Below are 14,074 nucleotides of genomic sequence, written 5' to 3'. Positions count from 1 at the left end.
TCCGACCAGCACACAGGCCTGCTCACCTGGGAGGGCACACCTTGAGTTAAGTGCAAACCTCATGCACGCCTTCGTTTTGCACTGCGCGTTCGCCCACGCATAGCCAGGCGCGTGCACACACAATCATAGGTACCACCGCCCCACACGTGCGCACGCGTCCACGCACGCAGGTCCACGCACACACGCATTCTCACATTCCCTTCTCTCCACATTTTTTTTTTTTTTTTTTTTTTTTTTAGCAAATGGCAGTTGCAGATGGGGAGACTGGCCTCCGGAGGAAAGTTCTGTTCCCAGGAAGGGGCGGCTACTGCCGACTGCCAGAGCACATCTGGCCTTTAGCAGAGAAGTGAGCAGGGGAGGCTGCCCAGCTCTTAAGCCAGCAAGGGGTGCAGGGCGCACCCTGCGGCTGGGCTCTCTGAAAGTGGAAATAATATCTCCCCTCCCCCACTCATGTTGTGCGATCAGAGTGAGGGGGTCTCCAGAGCATGAAGTTGGGGAGCCCTTTCCCAGCAGCCTTCTTCACTCTTAGGCCCTCTTCGGTTGGGAAAGGGAGGCAGCAGGTCCCATCTTTGGCTAACCCGGTGATCCATTTTTTCCACCCTCCTTTCTGCCCTTTCACCGGCTCTGACAGCAAACCAAACCTCACAGGACAGCAAGTCCTGAAGCCCAGGGGAAGAGCTGACGCAATAGCCCGGGGAGTATTGGCAATGCCAAAAGTGGAGGCTCTCCCCAACTGCTACTCTCTACTGGGGGTGTGTGTAGAAGTGGGGGCATGAGAGAAGAGGGGAATGAGCTCCTAGCTCTGCAATTTGGAGGGAACCCCCTGAATTCTGGGGAAAATCACAGCTGTAGCAAGAAGGGCTTTCCTTCATACCCAGAGACTGCAGTCTCAGCTCTTAAAACGTCCCTGAGAGGTCTCCCTTAATCCCTTAATCCTACATTTTTAGGGTGGGGAAATGGAGGCCCAGCATGGACGTGGCTTGTACTAGCCAGCGCTGAGAGGTGAATGTCTCTCCATCTCTCCTCTCTACCCCAAGGACAAAATACCCTGGCATTTCACTCTCCCAGGTGCCTCTGTATAGGCTGGGAGTAGAGAGAGTGGGGCTTAGGAATGCCTCTGCCGTTACCACACTGCACAGCCCAGGCTTCCAAGGTGCAGGGGGCCAGAGAGGCCCATTGGAAAACCGATGGTGATAAAATAGCAATTACAACTACAAATACTGTGACCGTAACAGGATCATCTCCTGCAGCCCAGGCACGGGGCTCTGCTCCTCACTTGATGAACTACCCTTGTCTGCTCCTAACCTTTCTCTTGGCTGTTAATCCTTTGAGAACTAGTCTCACCTGACCCCACTCCCAGAAGGTACATATCTGTGACATTCATAGAATGATTTTGAAGTTTTCACCAAATGCCTGGAGCCCATCTGTGAACCTGTGACGCACTAACCATGAACACAGGACCCTGATTAAATGTCCCAAAGAGACTTGTTTAATATTCACCGTTGCTCGTACCAAGCGAGTATAATTTCCCTCCTCATTCACAGATGGAGATGGGCGAGGTCAGTCCAGGTCGTAGGTCACCCTGCAGAGCCAGTATTCAAACCTGGCCTGATGGCAGAACCAGGGCGTTAGGTGTCCTGACCATCGGGTGAAGCCCCGCGGCGCTCAGGGCAGAGGGGCCCCTCTACCGGGAGCCACAAAGGCAGGGGTATTTGAACTGTCCCCACGACACAGATGACGCAAAGCTTTCTGTGCCTTCGTTTATCAGAAAAATGGAACTAATGATGGTTCCTATTTCTTAGGGTGATAGAGAGGGTGGGACAAGCCCAGGCAGGGACAGTTTAGGTTGTTAACACAGAAGCAAACACCCCAGGGGCTCAGCTCCAGGGACAGAGGAGAAAATGCAGAAGGGACAGAGATCGCGGGCAGCCTTTTGCTCTTGGATTAAAATACACGAAGATCGGCCCCCTTCCACCCCAAACCAAATCTGCGCCCCAGCTCCGGCCCCAGGAATCCTGAAATTGGCGGAGTGGGGTGGGGGCGTAAAAACAGGCGCGTCTGCGAGGTCTCCCACTCCCCAGGCCCAAGGTATTTTTACTGGCTAATTGCTTAAGTGAAGCCGCCGGGGCCGAGAGCGCGCCGTAACCCGAGCGGGGAACCAGATCCCGCTCTCAAGGAGCCTGGGCCGGCCGCGCGGGCGGGGTTGGGGGCCGCCTAGACCACCCACCGCGAGGACAGCCGACCCGCCGGCCGCCGCCACTCCGGCTCGGCAATAACGCTGGGCCCGCGCCCCTTGGCCCCTGCTCCCTCCAACTCCCTTCGAGGCGAGGTTCAAACTACGCCTCAAGGTATGGCGGCCAGCCGGGACCCGACGCGGGCACTGAGCAGGAGGGAAGCGGCCTGTCCTGGGGGCTTTGGAAGGGAGGGAAGGAGGATCCGGCAAGGGTAAAGGAAACTTCGAGCCCGGCGGAGGGGCGCGGGAGGGATATTTGTGAGTGAAAATGCAGTCCTGGAGGCTAGGGGACGGTGGGGAAATATCAGGTACAGCGGGTGGATTATAAAATGATCTGTGGCCGGGCGCGGTGGCTCAAGCCTGTAATCCCAGCACTTTGGGAGGCCGAGGCGGGTGGATCACGAGGTCGAGAGATCGAGACCATCCTGGTCAACATGGTGAAACCCTGTCTCTACTAAAAATACAAAAAATCAGCTGGGCATGGTGGCACGTGCTGTCATCCCAGCTACTCAGGAGGCTGAGTCAGGAGAATTGCCTGAACCCAGGAGGCGGAGGTTGCGGTGAGCCGAGATCGCGCCATTGCACTCCAACCTGGGTAACAAGAGCGAAACTCTCAAGAAAAAAAAAAAAAAAAAAAAAGATGATCTGTGTCCAGGTACTTGAGGGACTTCTTACACACTCTAGATGTGCACACGTCATGCTGCTGGCCGGTCCTGTGGGTAGAAGAGTGTGAGGTGGGCATCCAGTGTGAGTGGCTGGGCACACAGAATATCGAGAAGTGTGCACATACATCAGCCTCTGTGCGGGACATTCCGGGAGGATGTCAGTACCATGTGGTGGTTTCATGTGTAATGAACATTTTAAGATGTGAGCAATATAACTTGTTATGGAAGCCAAATATCTGAGTACAAAATGAGGCACTTTCCACAGAATATGAGGAAATGTGTACATAGCGTAATAGTATTAGGTACACAGACTCCTTCAGATGTGTGCAGGATTGCATGCTACACACACGTTACATGTTACTCTGAGGGGTGTGGACCACATAACTCATTCCAGACACGGAGTATGGTAGGTTCTGTGAGCATGGAACCGAGGGTATACGTAGACTGCGCGTGTCCTGCAGTGGGTTGTATGCATGGTGCATTTAAAAATGTATACAGTGCAGTGCCTGAGGGAACAGCACTCCACGGGAGACCCGTGGATGCCAAACGAATTCTGGCTACAGCAAATTGCAAGGACAGGGTCCACGTGGTGACCAGTACTGTCCCCACCTAAGCACCGGGCCATGTTTGTACAGGGGTGCATGGCTGCATGGCTGCATGAAGGGAAGACTGTCCCCAGGTTACCACGCCTCCTGACACGAGGCTGTCGTAGTAAGAATGCAGTAATGCAGTGACTGCACAGCGAATGTTTTCAGATGCCTGCCTGTGTGCCCTGGCTAGGAGCCTCAAGGTCATCTCAGCTCACAAAATCCCGCCACAATGCTGTAAGGAAGATTCTCCTTTTGATCTCAGGTTCCAGGAAAGCAAAATGACACTCCTACTTTATTTTTGTAGCCATCAAGTGACATTTACCTGCTTTGTGGCTCTGGGAGGGGAGTGTCAGCAGTGCCTGGTGTGGTGTGGAGATGCTGGGAAGGGGTGTGTTGGGTTCCCAGTGGGCCTGTGGGAGGCTGTATGCTCAGGACATGGAGCCTCCTATCTGCAGTGGGCAGAGGGAAGACGCAGGGGCCAGAGAGATGTGCAGAACTGGCAGCAGAAGAGGCCTGGAATCCTGGGGTCCCCCATGCCTGCAAGCTCCTGGCTTGAGCCACACATTTTGGAGTGCTGTCTTCACTTGTACCTGCTGCTGCCTGATCAAACTCAAACCAAGGTAGTCAGTCAGTAGCACATAGCAAGCCAGGCTCCACGCTCCTCCCCAGACTCTTCATGGGGGCACCCCAAGGTGAGGAGGAGGGAAAGACAGCACCCCCTGGCCTGCCCAGCCCTGTTACACCCTCTTAGCACAGATGGGGCTGGGAACCCACCTGTGGGGACCATCAGGGTCAAGTTTGGGAGCAGCTGTGACGAAGGTGATCCCTGGTCCCAACCTCTGGCAGTAAATCTCCTCTCGGCTGTACAGTACAGAGAGTTTCATAGTTTTGTTAAGAAAAATAAAAAAATAAAAAAATTAAAAAAAAAAGAAAAAAAGTACTTGTGCTGCAGCTGGAGCTTGCCCCCTTCCACCGGCCCTTTTACCCAAAAGCACACATTTTCCATGACGTTCTTCAATGAAATATTTGACAACAATGCAGCTCAGGAATCTCCAGCCCTCTTCCCAGTGGGGTTTTCAGGAGATTTCTTGCAGCCGCAGTACGTGTGGCTCTCAGAAACAGAAAGTGCCTGAGACAGTGAGCTTCCCGGCGCTCCCTTGCTGGATGCCTGGCCCATCTGCAGCTCTGTCTTCCCTCAGGGGCAGCGCCCAAAGCATCCAGATAGATTTCTAATCTCTGCTGCCTGGACAGTTGTGCTTGGAAAGATGGCGAGAATACTTTCCTTACAGCAGGAATGCGTGTGTATGGGGTGTGTAAGTTGAGGGGGGGGTGTTGAAGGGGTTCCCAGAATTTGTTTCTGAGTGAAGAGTCCACATTGAAGGAGATTGATGTCAAAAAAGAGGCAGCAGAGAGAGAACGGGAGTGGGCCTGTGACTCAGTGGGCTTGTGGAATTGTAAGTCCCCCTGAGACGGGGCAGGATCCAGGCAACAAAGAGAAGAGAGGTTGGAATGTCACTGATTTCCAAAAGACAAACCAAAAGGAAAATATCAAATTTCAGTGGGCAGGTGTTGTATAGTTTCAGATATGAAAGAGGGAGGTCCCAAAATCATGTGTGCTCACCCCACAGGGGAGAGGGAACCAGAAGCCGGAAAGATCCCTGGAAATGGGGATCACAGAAATAGAGGTGAAAGGGGAATGCGCTCAGATTTGTTTCTTAACCAAAGGTAACAATTTGCTCCCAGAAACCAGCCAATGTGGACACTCAGCATGTGCCCATTGGTCTCCATTTATGGCTTGCAATGCTCTCTGTCTGTTCCCATTTAGAGGATGTTGAAAATGATGAAATCAAGTTTTTGTTTTGTTTTATTTTGTTTTAAGGGAGAAAACAAAATCCATTCAGCCAAGCAGTGCCAGGCTTGGGAAGGGAGGAAGGAGCTTCACCAGCTGAAAGATGCTGCCCCCAGTCCAGGGTTCCCTGAGAAAATGAAGATGCCTCTTCCCACACCCTCCTCCAAGGCTAGTTTGGGTCCTTTTTGTCCCAGCCGGGTTTTAGTTCAGCCACCCCAGGGACCCCCTGAAGGATTTACGCTTGTGCGTGTGCAGCACAGACCCACCAGCCTGTTTTGTTTGTTTGTTTTGCAAAATCGATTGGAGAGCCAGCTCCTGTGTGCCTGGCGTGGGCAAAGTTGACACAGCTCCTGGGAAGTCAGTAAAGAAGAAAAGTTCTGAACGGAGCCTGGTGGGGTGTATGCAGAACAGAGGCACGGGGAGGCAGAGAGACCCCCGCCCACCCCAGAGAGAGACCGAGAATGTTCCCTCATCAGAATTCAGAGACATCTAGAGGCCCAGGGATGGGGGCGAGGCCCCAAGAGACATATACAGAGATGTGTGAGAATCAGGGACTCAGCCCAGTGAGAGAGGCACGGATGGAGGGCAAAGACGGGCAGAGAGAGAGCAACACACACACACGCCCAGGCACATGTGCAAACATGCACACAACACATACAACACACACAGAGAGCACAAATACACAAGTACACACAGAACACACCCAGAGAACACACAGATACATACAGAGGCATACACTGATCACACAAATACACAGGCGCACACAGAACACAAATAGGCATGAACAGAGAACACAGATACACAGGCATGCACAGAACACACACATGCACACACAGAGAACACACACATACACAGAACACATTCGCATGGATGGATTTCCTTGGTTGGCTGCAGGGCAGTCTCTGAGGAAGAAGTGGGGTTTGGGGTGACCAGAGCCTCACTCCAGAGAGCTTCAGCCTTGGCTCAGAGTTAAAACCTTGCTTATGCAGGAGAGGCCCCTGGGGTGGAAAAGGGTTCAGTCCTGCTGCCTGGCACTAGATCTGAGCCTCCGGCCAATGATTTAACCTCCCAGTGCCTCCATCTCCTCATCTGACAGTGGGGATAATGTCAGTCCCCATCCACAGCTGATGTGAGGACCAGGAAAGGAACACCAAAAGGGTGTCATGCAGGGTCTGGCAGGGGCCGGGGAGATGGGCACTGTGAACTCAAAGCACGGCAGAATTGTTAAACAAACAAATATAACCATAGTGATTGGGAGTGTGGGCCCCACCTGGTTAAGACTCCCCTCCACTGCTGTGTGATGTGGGCTGGTGGCTTTACTTTTCTGTGCTTGGTTTTCCGCATCTGCAAAACAAGGACAATGACAGCACCTCCTTTCTGGGTGGCTGAGCTGATGAAATTCGTTAGAAATTGTTAGCTGTGGTTGTTATTGTTGGGGGCACAGAGCCCCTTCAAGCCTGGCAGTTTAGGATCAGGGCCCGGAGTGAGCGTAAGTGGGGAGTTTAAGCTCTCCCATGCTGGGGGATGAGTGCCTTCTCCTCTGGGTTCTGGGAGGAGCTGGGGATCAGCGACTGGCCGTCTTGAGCCCTTTGAGAACTCAGAACGACTTCTTAACACCAAGTAGATGTCACAGTCTCAGATGTAGCCCCCATGCCCTCCTGGCTGGGCTTGGTCCTCAGTCACCCTCTGCAGTCAACAGAGCCCCTCATCAAGCCCCCCCCCAACCCCCTGCCAACCGCATGGCACTGGCTGCCCCAGAGCTGGGTCAGAATCCCACCTGGCTGCTCCATCTGCTGTGAGGCCCCTGGCCAGCTTCTTGACCTCTCTGAGCCACCTTTCTCTGTTGCAGGATGGCAAGAATAACAGTCCACCTTCACAACAGTCCACCCCACAACACCTAATAACAAAATAACAGCTTCTAGGCTACAGTCTTGCGTGGAACCATCCCCCCCCCAAATCAGGAGAAATCTGAGGCCTCATGGGGAGGCCCTACCAACTCCCACTGCCACCTCCCGGCCTCCACTCCCCTATAGTCCAGCTTCTGAGAAATGACCTTGACGGTGAGGGGTGGGGGTTCTGTCCTGAACGTCCCCTGAACATCTGCATTCTCTGTTGCTGTTTTGCTGCGGGGTTGGAGGAGGCGCTCATTCGTCCCTTGACTGCCTCTCCTGGGTGTTCACAGAGAGTCTACTGAAGGCTCTTTTCAAGTCATGGAATTGGAGCGGGAGGACTTTGAGCAAAGCAGGGCCCTTGGAGCAGCTCGAATTCAGCTCCTTGGAGGTCAGAGGGGCCCCGGTTCCCCACTCCGCAAAGCAGACCTGGAAGGGGAATTCCTTGGAGTAGGGACCCTGACTGGCCCAGGCAGTATCTCTAGCTGGGGGGTCATGGAGACTGCTCCACTGCGCTGCAGCCTAAGGCTAGGAGCGCTCCTAGCAATGTAAATAACACGCGTGGCCCCCTTCTTAATGATGATGATTTTTGCCTCTCACTCAGAGCTCACCTTCTTACCAGCCAGCAGTTTTCTATCCTCTAGAATTTAAAAATCAAATGGAGGCAAAAACATAAAGTAGCCACTCAAATTTTCTAGCCCTTTTATTTTGAAATGTATTTTTTTAATGTTTGAAATACACCAAATCCTTAAACAATTCGATCACACACAGATTCTAGCACCTTTTCGTTTTTAAAGGTAATTTCTGTGGCTCACTTGGTTTTCATATATGCATTTTATTTCTCTACCCCAATGCCAATTTATTCTCATCCTGGGGTTTTTTCTCAATAGTGAGCAATTAATTACCTGTAAAAATTCTATCCCTGACATGGGTAGATGCCTCAGGCCCCCTGTTTTTAAAAGCATAAACCTCAAAATATTTTAAATAGTTTGTTAAATACCCAAGGTCAACATTGATCCTTTTATCTGGCTTCTCCTCCCACCTCCCTTAGCGTTTGAAAACCACTTGGCTGGCACTGTCAACTGCAGGCAAAGCTTTCTCTCCGCGGGGTCATTGTTTTTCCCCCCAAATTGAACTGAGATCCATTTAATGCACCATGAAAACGAACTTAATTAGGAATCAAATTCACTCTTTTGTGAGACCAGCGGTAAGCGTCCGACACTCCCTCCTCCGCCGCCCCGGCGTTTCTCTGTGTTTTTTGCAAAGCCGCCTCCCCTGAAGTACGTGGCTCCCGGGCAGCCGCCCCTCCACTGCCGCCCACCTGCCCCTGACTCACTCTCTCTCTCTCTCTCTCTCTCTCTCTCTCTCTCTCTCTCTCTCTCTCCTTTTTAAGCAGCGGAGGCGCACTCTGGTTTTGCAAGTCTGACATTCTTTACATCGCCTTGACGAAAAAAAATTGTCCAGGGCTGGCGTTCGGCCGAGGTGGTGCATCTGACGTCCGGAACAAGCAGCGCCAGGACCTTTTGGCATGGACCTGGGACCCCCGCGGGATCGGGGATGCCATCCCTTGGGGTTGGCGTTGGGAACTAGCTTCGAGGCGGCTAGGAGGCCACCGTGGCGCCGGCAGCGGTGGGAGGGTGCCGGGCAGACCAGGCTGGTGCTGCAGTTCTCGCTCTGCGACCAAGCGCTCCTTTCCACTGCGATTTGGGTTAAGGATGGGTCCTGCCCGCGTGAACGCCGTGTTTATTTTACCTTCACCAGCCCAGGGGAGGGGTGCGTGCCTGAGCACCCAGGGTCCAGGGGCGCCGGAGCTGCAAATCCGAAAACTTCGCAGGCTGGGGAAGGGTCTTGGGGCCCCCTCCCACCACGCCTTGTTTGCACTGGCTTGCCCTTGCCTCTGTCAAGGGCGGATTCAGCCTGCTCTCAGGCTGGGGAGCCTCGGGGTGCCGGGATGAACCTGGGGCCGGCCCCCTTGGGGAGGCATCTTCTGGAAACCAAGGCCCCAAGCGTCTCCCGCCGGGACTGCCCCTTGGGCGGTGGTGAAACTGCCCAGGTCCCAGGGATCAGGATCAGATTCCCACCCCAGCCCCTGCCCGCCCCAGCCAGGAGGGGAGAGAGTTGAGGGTAGGAGGCCTCGGCGTTGTTCTCCGGATGCAATTTAGATTGCCACTAGAGGGTGACGCCCGGGTCGGAATCCGAGGTCCACGAATCTGGGGTGCCTTGAACGTGCTTCTTTCCGGAAAACCGAAGAAATGCACTTTTCAGTGCGAGATTGGCTGGGACGTGTCTGTAGGGGCAACGGGAAATAGCAAAGACTAGGGATTATGTGCTAAGGGAGGAAAAGCAGCTCGAAGGTCCATTGCACATCTCTACTAAGATTCAGGGCCTGAATCATCCAGGAAACCGGCTTTGTACTCCATCTGCCTATGCCAGTGTAGACGGGTTCTGAGGCCAGGGCCAGCTGATTTTCCATTGTAGTCCCCAAAACCCTCCCAATATTTAAATTTTGGGCGGGTGCAGGCCGAAATTGGGGGTACAGGCGGTGCGGGGGTTTGGGGACGAGCAGATGTGAGACTCCCGGGTTACTGTAGTAAGCTCTATTTGGGGCGGGGCGCACGCGCGGAGACCCTGTGCCGCGGGAGGGACGTGTGCACAGGCGCGTGGGGGTGGGGTGGTAGTGAACCGGGGAACGCAGACCCCTGAGAACCGCCAGATGGTCGCTGCACCCACTTAACCCGGCGGCAGAGACCCCTCCCCATGATTGCTCTTCCCACCAAAAGCCCACCCCAGCAAGCGTGGGTCTCCAACCCCAGGCCGGAGGTTCCAGGCAGCGTGTCACCTCCCGCCCTCTTCCCCCGTCTCCGCCTCGCGTCCGGCTTAACGAAGACCGGTCGGGTTCCAACTCAATTAGTTCGCTGCAGAGGCCGCCGCCGGCGTCGATCTCCTCTAGCAATTAGGGCCGCGCCGGCTGTGGCCCGGGCCAGGGGCAGGGGCGGGGGCGGGGGCAGGCAGGTAAAGACCGAACCAATTTGCCTAGAGGATTTATCAGCAAGTGGCTTAACTAGGAATTTGCGTTGACAACTCAGCACCTCCGTCGGAGCTCCGGCGGCGGAGGGCCGAGGTGACAGGCTGAATGGAGCGGGAGTAGGGGGATGGGGGACGTCCTGGGAGCTAGGAAGCCCGAGGCTTCAAAGCCAACCCGAAGCCACCTCGGCCAAGCCCCTTGCGCTGCGTGGACTGAGTGGACGGGAGCAACAGGGGCGCCGTCGGGACTCGGGGCCCGGCAGGCAGGCGAGCAAGGGCCGGTGGGCGCTGAACTGTCTTTCCCTACGAAGTAGGTGGCCATGTATATTTTTGTTCAAGTGGTGTTTATGTTAATGAAAAAAGGATGGAATTACAAACAGCCAGCCGATCGCGCCGCGGCCGCCGGAGACTCGCCGCGCTCTGGTCCCAGGCCCAATCAAAGGGCGCGCGCTCTCGGCCGCTCGCTCTGGGACCTCCAGCAGAAACCTTGTCCCCCCTCCTCTAACTGGGTGAAATTGTTCTGTCCTCTCCCACAACTTTTACCAAATCGAGAACTCTCTGTTTGCAATCAGCCCCCTCACCTCGCTCCCCTCACCAATCCTCGGTAGCTCAATCAGGTTTGTGGATAAGAAAAACCGTAATTGAAGTCCCAGGGCTTCTTTTTTTAAAGGAGCACTCAGATAACGCTTCCGGGAACCTCGGATGCGGCTGGAACTCAGTCTCCCCTCTCCCCTCCACCTCCCTGCTCATTTTCATTTTCATTTTTTTCTTTTAGATAATATAATCAGCCCGGATTTTGACATTATTTCCTGGCCAGCTGCCCTTTCCCCCCTCCACCGGGGGAAAGCAATGAGATTTTCTAAAAGCCCCATCCAGCCCTTCCATCCCGAGAGAACATTTTTCCTCGCCCCCTTTTCCGGAACCCACTGCAGTCTTTCCCTCCGTTGATAGGGAAGGACCCTCCTCCTTTGCTTTGGTTACAGGAGAACCGCCAACAGGGGAGACAGCCCGACCTGCAGCCGCGGGAGAGAGTCCGACTCACGCTGCTGGGTGACCTGGGCCGTGGCTGCGGCCCTGGGACAGGGTGGTTGTTACCTGGGCCAGGACAGCCGGGCTGATGCGGGCACCGGGCTTCTGCCACCCCAGCCCCGCACTTCCAGGTCGGGTCTGCTTCCCAGACACCGCGCAGTTGCGCCTCCACAGACAAGGCGAAAACGAGACTCAGCGGGTGTCTGGTCCAGTGGGACTTTCAGGGCTGTGTCATATTTTCCTAGATGACCTTTGCCTGGGGAGACTTAGGGTATCCGCTCTATTTTCCCTTGTGGTCGCCATGGTCTGCTTGTATCGATGCTGCTTCCTCCCTTTCTGGCCAGTTCTGCCCAGGTGTGGGTTTTCTGGACCTGGAAGGTAGGGCCCAGAGAACACCCAGCCTGGGGTTTCCACGGGGAAAGCTGGACCTTCCGGCAACTCTGGGGCGCCATATCCCGTGTCCTGTTCTGAATCTCTGCTTTCCTTGTTACTACAAAGGGGACTGACACTGCTTCAAAAAACACATTGAAGGCCATGCCCACCAGCCTGGTCATCGGATTAGCACCCCAGCGGTAAAGAGGCCAGTCCATCCCAGGAAACAAAACTTTCACAGGGAAGAGGAGACATCGAGGAATTTGCATTCACAAATGCACGATAGAGATAGTTACTAGTCGAAATTAAAGTCCTGCCTGTAAACTTTCTCCCCACTGGAAGGAGAGTTGTTCCGAGGGTGGTTCATTCCTACTCCGAGGCCGACAAAGCCACAATGCTCGAAGCGTATGGAGTGAGTTACATGGGCATTTCTTTGAGGACTTTCTCCCACTTTCTCTTGCCTGCCACCTCAGAGGAGACCAGCAGACCCCTTGATTGGGGACAGGGAGGTTGCTGCCCCCAGTCAAGGGTCAGCCTGGGGGCTACTTCCAGGGTCTTGGGTAACAGAGTGGGTCAAGCAGTGGGAGGGCTAAGGACTGCGTTTTTAACTCCCGATAAAGGACATTGAAGTGGAAGTAGAAGGTGCAAACCTAGGTGTGTAGGTGCATTTTCGGAATAGCAGTATAATAGTTTCTATCAGATACAGCGAGTCCCTAACACATCTCCCTCCCAAATGAGAACGGCCCAGACAGAATGAAGTGCACCTAAGTCAAAGTTATCGGGCACCCCGTTCTTTGAGCGAACTATGATTTGTCAAACACGTGCGTACCGCTGACACTCCCTTGACGTGTTGTGTAGCCTTGACACTGAGCAGCCCAGAGAAATATCTGAGAAGAGACAGGGGTGGGTGCGCTAAACGCCGGCACAGCCCGAGGCCTGAATGCATCCCCTCTCCTCCCGGCGGCGGCGGAGGCCACAGGCTCCGACTGGTCTGGTCGGTGTTTTCCGTAGGGAAGTGCTGGAGTTGCAGACCCGGGGTGGGAGGCCTGGTCTCCTGATTGCTCCGTGGAGCCCCTCCAGCTGGGCCAGCCGCCATGCTCCGCTGTGAGCAATAATTTGTTCTCCAGTATGGGTTTCATTCTCTGAATAACCTTCAGCAGGTGTCAGGGCTGGTCTTCATTCCCGCTCCCTCTGGGCATTGGCCTGGCCGGAGGGATAGACACAGATACGCTTCGCACCTGTGTTTAAGATGTCCCTTTGGTGAAAAGATGTGCGCCCAGGTAGCCGGCCCTGCGTTTGTTCAAGAGGGTGGGGTTGGCCTTTTCTCCTGGTGCTTTGAAAGGAAGGCGGGCAAGCTGAAGAGGGAGCAAGTCTGGAAAGGGGCACTTCCCAGGGGTAGGGGGCTCCCTAATCCGGCCACACCGGTGTTTGCCAGGAGCAGCTCTAGCCATAGACTGCGCCCGGCTGCTCCAGGGCGCCTGCGCCCTCACGCGTCTCAGCTCCCCGGGCGCTGCGGGAGCTGCTTTCTCCACCCGCACCACTTTCTCTAGGGCTGGCAGATGCCAGATGCTGAGCCCTGAACTTGCCTGCGAGCTGGTAGGGCCCCTTCCGAGCGTCCCAGCCATTTATTCCATCCTGCAATTAAACCCGAGGTCAAATATCTCCTTAACGACGCTATCAGGCCAGTGGCTCATTATGGCGTATATTTAGCCAAAAAATATGGGTTGTAGTTAGGAGGAGATGAAAATTATTGTGTTCTGGGAATGAATCCTTTTAGCAGAAACCAGAGCTGTTATTTCCCACGAGAGCTAAGTACAGACTCAGTCTTCTAGGCGGCCCCAGCAGGATCAGCCGCTCTTCCAGGCCCTTTCCGGCTGTGCCTGCGCCCTCCCCGCCCCCCCCCCACCCCGTCACAGGCCTGGCACTGGCACGCGGCCTCCGGCCACTTAGCGCACAAGAAGGAGCTGCACCGGTGATGCGGTGACGGAGGAACAGCGTGGTTGTGGAGCCTCAGGGGCTTATGGATGGTGTTCTGTCTCAGTTCCCAGAATCGGAGCTCCCTGCAGCCAGCTCGCCTGGTTTGTGGTGGGAAAGCCTTTGGCAGGATGGTAACAAGATGATGTGCTAGTCGGGTTTTGCTGTGGAACTATCTTGAGCTTGGTAGAGTCAGTACATCTGGCTTCTAGGGAGGCTGTACTTCTGGCTGCCATGGGTGGGTCACTGAACCTCTCTTCCCTTCAGTAACCTCTTCTGTGAAATGAGGGAAAGGCCGTGGCTTCTCCCAGAAAGCTTAGGAGCATTAAATCCGATGTTAATGTGAAACCTGTAGCCCAGTGTCTGGCACAGAAAAGTTTAGTCCATGGTGACTAAATGACAAAATCATGAGGATGCTGATAAAAATAAGATTTTGGGCTGCTGATATG

At 54.5% G+C, this 14,074-nt stretch overlaps 1 long non-coding RNA gene across 5 annotated transcripts in view; it reads left to right on the top strand.

Moving 5' to 3' along the window:
- LOC120365984 (uncharacterized) overlaps positions 1-14,074 on the top strand; it is a 39,585-nt gene that overhangs the window by 891 nt on the left and 24,620 nt on the right. The window lies entirely within an intron of this gene.

Source organism: Saimiri boliviensis, chromosome 1, assembly GCF_048565385.1.
Source record: "Saimiri boliviensis isolate mSaiBol1 chromosome 1, mSaiBol1.pri, whole genome shotgun sequence".
Taxonomy (NCBI): Eukaryota; Metazoa; Chordata; class Mammalia; order Primates; family Cebidae; genus Saimiri; species Saimiri boliviensis.
This window is presented reverse-complemented; position numbering and strand designations above follow the sequence as displayed.